This window comes from Vombatus ursinus, unplaced genomic scaffold (genome assembly GCF_900497805.2).
Source record: "Vombatus ursinus unplaced genomic scaffold, bare-nosed wombat genome assembly UNPS02014812.1, whole genome shotgun sequence".
Lineage (NCBI taxonomy): Eukaryota > Metazoa > Chordata > Mammalia > Diprotodontia > Vombatidae > Vombatus > Vombatus ursinus.
In genome coordinates this window covers 93,599,804-93,605,803 of record NW_020954590.1, presented here as the reverse complement: position 1 = coordinate 93,605,803, position 6,000 = coordinate 93,599,804, and the positions used below count along the sequence as shown (strand labels likewise).

The following is a 6,000-nucleotide window of genomic DNA, read 5'->3' as shown; positions in this document are numbered from 1 at the left end:
AGATAGATAGATAGATAGATAGATAGATAGATAGATAGATAGATATGTATATGTATGTATGTATGTATACATATACACATCTATGTATGTTTACATGTGTGTATGTGTGTATTTTATGTATGTATCTGTGTGTTTGTGTTTGTATCTCTGTGTGTGTGTGTTCCTTTCCCTTAGAATATGATATCCATGAGGAAAAGGTCTCCCTAATTTTGGGTATTTATATCCCCAGCAGGAAATACAGTGCTTAGAACATAGTAAGCACTTAATTTTTTTTCATTCATTCACTTACTCATTCATATGTATAGATATATAGATAGATAGCATACACACACACACACATATATATATATGTATATATATATATATTCTCCCATCTCTGACCACATAGGAAATGAATTCATGGATTTATCATAGCTTTTTATATTCCCTAACTAAAACACTTGAGGGAATGAAAAGGAAGGTCAATTATATTCTAGTTCTCAATTTAAAATTTTGAGGCGCTAAAATTGGTTCATAAATAATTTTGATCCTTGTTTGAAGGATGTTGTATGTAATCAATATATAAAGTCTGCTAAATATTTGTTCTTAATCTGGTTAATAAAACCTAGTATCCCTTTTGTTCCTTCTCAATTACCTTGTCACTCAATCCCTTCCCTAGCCCCTAAAATTTGCCATAGTGACTTGTCCCAAGGTCACAGAGCCAATATATATCTAACATGACTTGAACTCCCATCTTGCTGACTTTCCACTCCATCATGATGTCTATCTTATGTTTTCCTAATTCCTCTCAAAAGAAGTAACCATGGCTGTATTTCCTTCTATACTATATTTCCTTGTAACTCATAACAGTCTGGTACCTAATCAATACTGCTAGAACTGTTTGACTGATTGAGAAATCATCTAGTAAAGGATTCTTTGTTGTTGTTTTTTTTTTGTTATAAATATATAGGATTTTGCCTATGAAATTTGTAGAAACCCATCAAATAACAAGAGGAATGCTGAAAAATATTTTTACAAGTAGAAATTTAGTACTGAAAAAAAAACATTTAAATTAGTCTCTTCTAGATAATGTCAATTGACCAATAAGCATTTTTTAAGTTCATACTATGTGTCACTGAGGATACAAAGACATAAGGGAAATAATAGTCTTTGCCCTCAAGATGCTACCATTATGGCTAGGGGAGAAGACATTTTCATCTGTATTTGCAAAATAGATGTAAGGTAAATTAAACATGTAAGTATGTATATCTACACACATAGACAGGAATTTCACACTGGTAAACCATTTAAACAGAAGATGGAAAATACATAATTTTAATAGTGGGAGGCTGGCAGTGTTCTGGAAATAGTTGAAAAGTTAGAATTAAGAGGTCTTGGGTTAAATTCTAGCTCTTCCCACCCCTCCCCCCAATGACTTTGTGATCTTAGGCAAGTCTTTTAACCTCTCTGAAGCTCAATTTGCTCACTGTAAAGTAAGGATAATATATGTTCTACCTATATCATACCATTATTGTAAGATTCAAGTAAATGATGGAATGAATTGACTTCTAAATGACAAGTCACTGTATAAATGTGAGATATTCTTTGCTTATTAATAATAGGTGTGCACTGTTTTGGGGGTTATGATTCCAAAACCATAAAAATTGACATGGAGAAATAAAACTAATACTTTGCAATTCTTCCTACCTTGAGGAAGTTTTATTATTGTTTAAATAATACTGAATTTAAAATTGTATTATGTAATCTTTGTACCTAATATTATTTATTTGATTTGGTTTGCCTAGCAGTAATTTTTATCAAATATGTACCTAGGGGGACCATTTTTACCTCATTAAATTTGTGATAGGATTACATAAGATTAGATTTATTGATGAGGGTAGGTAAAGAAAATGCTCCAGACCTTGAATACATGGAATTCTTCAAAATATTCACCAAAGTGATTGGCTGCCGGAGGAGGCAGTAGTTTCCTCCTCATTGGAAGTCTTCATGCAGATGCTGGACAACCTGTTGTTGAAGATATTGTAGTAGACATCATTGGACAACAATGTGGTAGGTTAGATGCCTTCAGCTCCTTCTTGTTCAAAACTTTTATTAATAACTTGAATGAATATACAGAAGATATCCTTATTAAATTTGCAGATAACAAAAAATCTAATTGGATTGCATAATCCAGATTCAAAAAGATATCCTAAGACAAGGGTTATGGGCCTAATCTAACAAATTGAAACTAAAAGGTACAAATTTAGTACAGGTACTGATTTAGCAAATCAACTAAATAATCATAGGATAAGGATTATATGACCAGAATATAATTCAGTTATGGGTTTTAGTGGTCTTAAGATGAATTCACCTCAGTTTCTCCAACTGTTAAATTGAGATGTTGGCACCTCTCTCCTAACGTTGTTAAGAGAATCAAATGAGATAATATTTGTAAAGTACTTAGCACATTGTAGACACTATATAAATGCTAGTTATTATTAGTGGCAATAACAATAACAATTACCAAAAAACTACTCTAAAACTAGGCTATATTAATAATCCTAGAGTCCGGAAAAGTAGGTAACAGTCCTTCTGTATTGTGCGCTGCCATATGAAGTATCATGTTCATTACTGGATGTCACATTTTAAGAGGGACATTTTCACAAACTGGAGAGTATCATTTTGCTGTTGTTTTTTTTTTTTTTAAAGTATTTATTAAGCATCTGCTGTGAGCCAGACACTGTGCTAGGTGCTGAGAATAAAAAGATAAAAATCAAAACAATCCCTCCACTCTTAGAGCTTATATTCAATGAGATGGGGTGCATAATATATGCAAAATTTAAATGCAAAATGCATACAAAGTAATTTATGGGGGGAGGACACTAGAAATTAGAAAAATGTGGTCAGGAAAGGCTGCTTATAAAAGAGAATACTTAGTCCTAGTTTTGAAGAAAGTTGGGCATTCCAGAGATGGGGCAAAATTTCTGTAGAGACAAAGAGGCAGGAGTGTGCAATAAATCCATAAAGATTATCTGGAGATTGTTAAGGGCTTTAAAAGCCAGACAAATGATTTGTAGTTTACCTTAGAAGGAGCTATTTGAGCAGCTAAGCTCAAACTAAGGGGTGGAAGAACAGACAAAACATAGTGAAATGATCAGATTTGTGTGTCCTTGTGTTATCAATACAGCAGCTGTGTGGACTATGGATGGGGAAGAAAGAGACTGGATACTGGGCAACTAATTAGGATGCTTTTGCAGTAGTCCAGGTGAGAGGTGATAAAGGCCTGAACAAAGGCAAAGGCTGTATGACTAGAGAAAAGAAAATGGATACAAGGGTGCAACATCAAATCCAAAAGAAGGTAACTTAAGATGATGTAGGGCCTGAAAAAAGCCAATTATATGAGAAGCATTTGTAGGAACTGGAAATGTATAACCTTGAGAAGGAGAACGTTAAGGAAACAGCTACCTTCCCACATTTGAAGGATCATCATATGGAAGAGAAATGAGACTTATTTTGTATAATGTAATGGGAAACAACTGAAGTTTGTAGGCAGAAGATACAGGGGAGCAGAGGATAATATAAGAGGAATAATTTTCTAACAAGTTGTACCCTAAAGGAATGGGCTCATTCCATCATTATTATGCCCCCCATTATTGGATGTGTACAAAATCTGGAAGAACTAAGTGTGAGATGCTAGAAAAGAGATTTCTGTGTGTGGTGTAGGAGGTTGGGTTAGATCACCTTCGAAATCTCTTGCATATATAAGGTTATATAATTCTTTTGCTCATCAACAAAAAGAGAAACCTGTAAATTTGTGCCATAAGGTAATTGTGCTCATATCAAGCCTAATTCTTAGACTTACAGTTTGTGGAGAAAGTTCATTCAAATCATATAAAAAACCTTAATCTCATCCTATTATTGGAATTGAGTGTTTTCTAGTCCATTTACATTCTATATACCCTGTACAGGAGCACAAATAGCTGACATCTTGAACAACTGCAAATCTTGTTATTGAATAGTAGAGCCAGAGACAGGGTTAAGACAGTTTGGCAAGTGTTATAGCATGATACTTGAGAACGCATAACCACTGTGGTTGTGTCCATGATCTTAAGAGTTTTCTAAGCATCTATGAATTGTGTGTTGAAATGTACTGATGCTGAAGACCTTACATTGCCAGATACAGGAAGGTGATCTTGTTTTTTCCTTTAACCTAGTAAAGCATAGATTAAATATTTTTTTGGCTAAGAGAAAATTTCTCTCCTCTGTAGAAAGAGTTTACTATTATATGTTTGATTTTTTTTTGTTTGCTTTGCTGTTAACACCTACTAGATAAAGTGTTCTTTGGTCACAGCAGTTTGTTTCATTCAGTTGCCCCCTGCTAGAATAGTCTTCTTTTTCTGTCTTCTTTTTCAATCCTTAACTGCACTGCTCTTGGAAAAGTTGTGACACATTCAAGTACTTGCTACAAAGCAACACAGAATTTTGGTCACACTGTTTGAATGTTACCATAGCTTTGATGCAGATCATGGATTATTTGGATAAATCCTAAAATCCCCTTTAGAATTTTAGTTCAAGTATATAAGAAGAGATTATGTAAAAAAAAAATCTAAGCACTAAATCAGTAACATGTTATTGGCAATGCCCATGATTGTGTCTGGTTAATTTAAATCTTACTCGAAACAAATAGGAAGTATTAGAAAAGACTGTAATTTAGAGGAAAATGTAATATTGCTTCAGCAAGATTTTCCACTATGTAAGTGTATACTACAGTGTGTACTCTCCCTGGCAGGAAGATACTTTTGGAAGTTGCATTAACTCTATCATGCCACTGGGGGACCATTTAGTAAATAACTACTTCAACATTCTAAGTGGTATCACAGTGAAATCTGCAGTCAGCCAACAAATGTATATCACATGCTAATGTAGAAGTACCTTTAAGTTTGGCTGGTCACTTGGGTACCATTTTGGAATGCCAAAGCACAATTTTCTCAGTAATACCCCAGTGGCCTATAGGTCCACAAATAGTTTTCAAAATTGCCTGTTGGCCTTTCTTCCAAAAGAGTAAGTGGGGGGGGCATCATTATTCTAAAAGTATACTTTTTATATGTATATAATAGCTAAATAAATAGTATATAATAGGTAAAGGTAACCATCTGCTGTCCTTGTGTTGCATTGAAATTTATACCCTTTTTATACAAAATGTTGATTTGCACAGTCATTTCAAAACCCCATCCATTTGTTCTGCGTAAAAAATAATACTTTCATATTTAAAATTGTTACTAGCTATACAATGATTTATGTGGATATAGAACAAACAAAAAAAATCCCTGTATACCCATGCTGAAAATTAATTGTTGCTGCAAACTACTTGAGAACAAGAAGAGAGAATACATTTTTTCATTTCTTAAAAATTCTCCCATGGTGAATTTTTCAATGTTTTCTCTTATATTATGCACCAAATACATTTTGTGGACAAGTTCTTAAGAGTAGGAACTTTGTTTTATGCTTATTATATATCTCTAGAGTAGTCATTGAAGTAGTCTGTAATTGATTGATCATTGGTAGCAAATCCTAATAGATAAAACTCTGGCCCAAGTTTTCCATGAATTGATATGTAGAATAAATCTCCCTGAGGGCTCTAATTTATCCATATTTGTAATAAGATATTAGTATATATACTAATTAATACATGAGGGTATTATAAAAGGCAAATACATATATAAGCATTTAAGTTTATCTAGAATAAAGGAAATAAATCTAACTAAATATTATTTCTAAAAAAAAAGCTCATTGCATGATTGGTGGTTTAGAGTTAAAATATTACATCATCTTTGTTTATATGAATTTTAGGTGAACCAGGAAATCTTTTGGTTTCAAATTCTCATAATTTTAGGCTTATAGTATTATGGGTTTGGAACAAAAAGGAATCAAAGAAATCATATATATTTCTTAATTTTGAAGATTTTAATAATTAACTAAAATTTTAAATTAATCTTTAACCATAATAAGGCTAATATGTGA

The 6,000-nt window shown here is 32.8% G+C and overlaps 1 protein-coding gene across 3 annotated transcripts in view; it reads left to right on the top strand.

The window, feature by feature from the left end:
* Positions 1-6,000, top strand: part of LOC114054118 (eyes absent homolog 1) — a 161,194-nt gene that overhangs the window by 51,142 nt on the left and 104,052 nt on the right. The gene's annotated exons all lie outside the window — the stretch shown is intronic.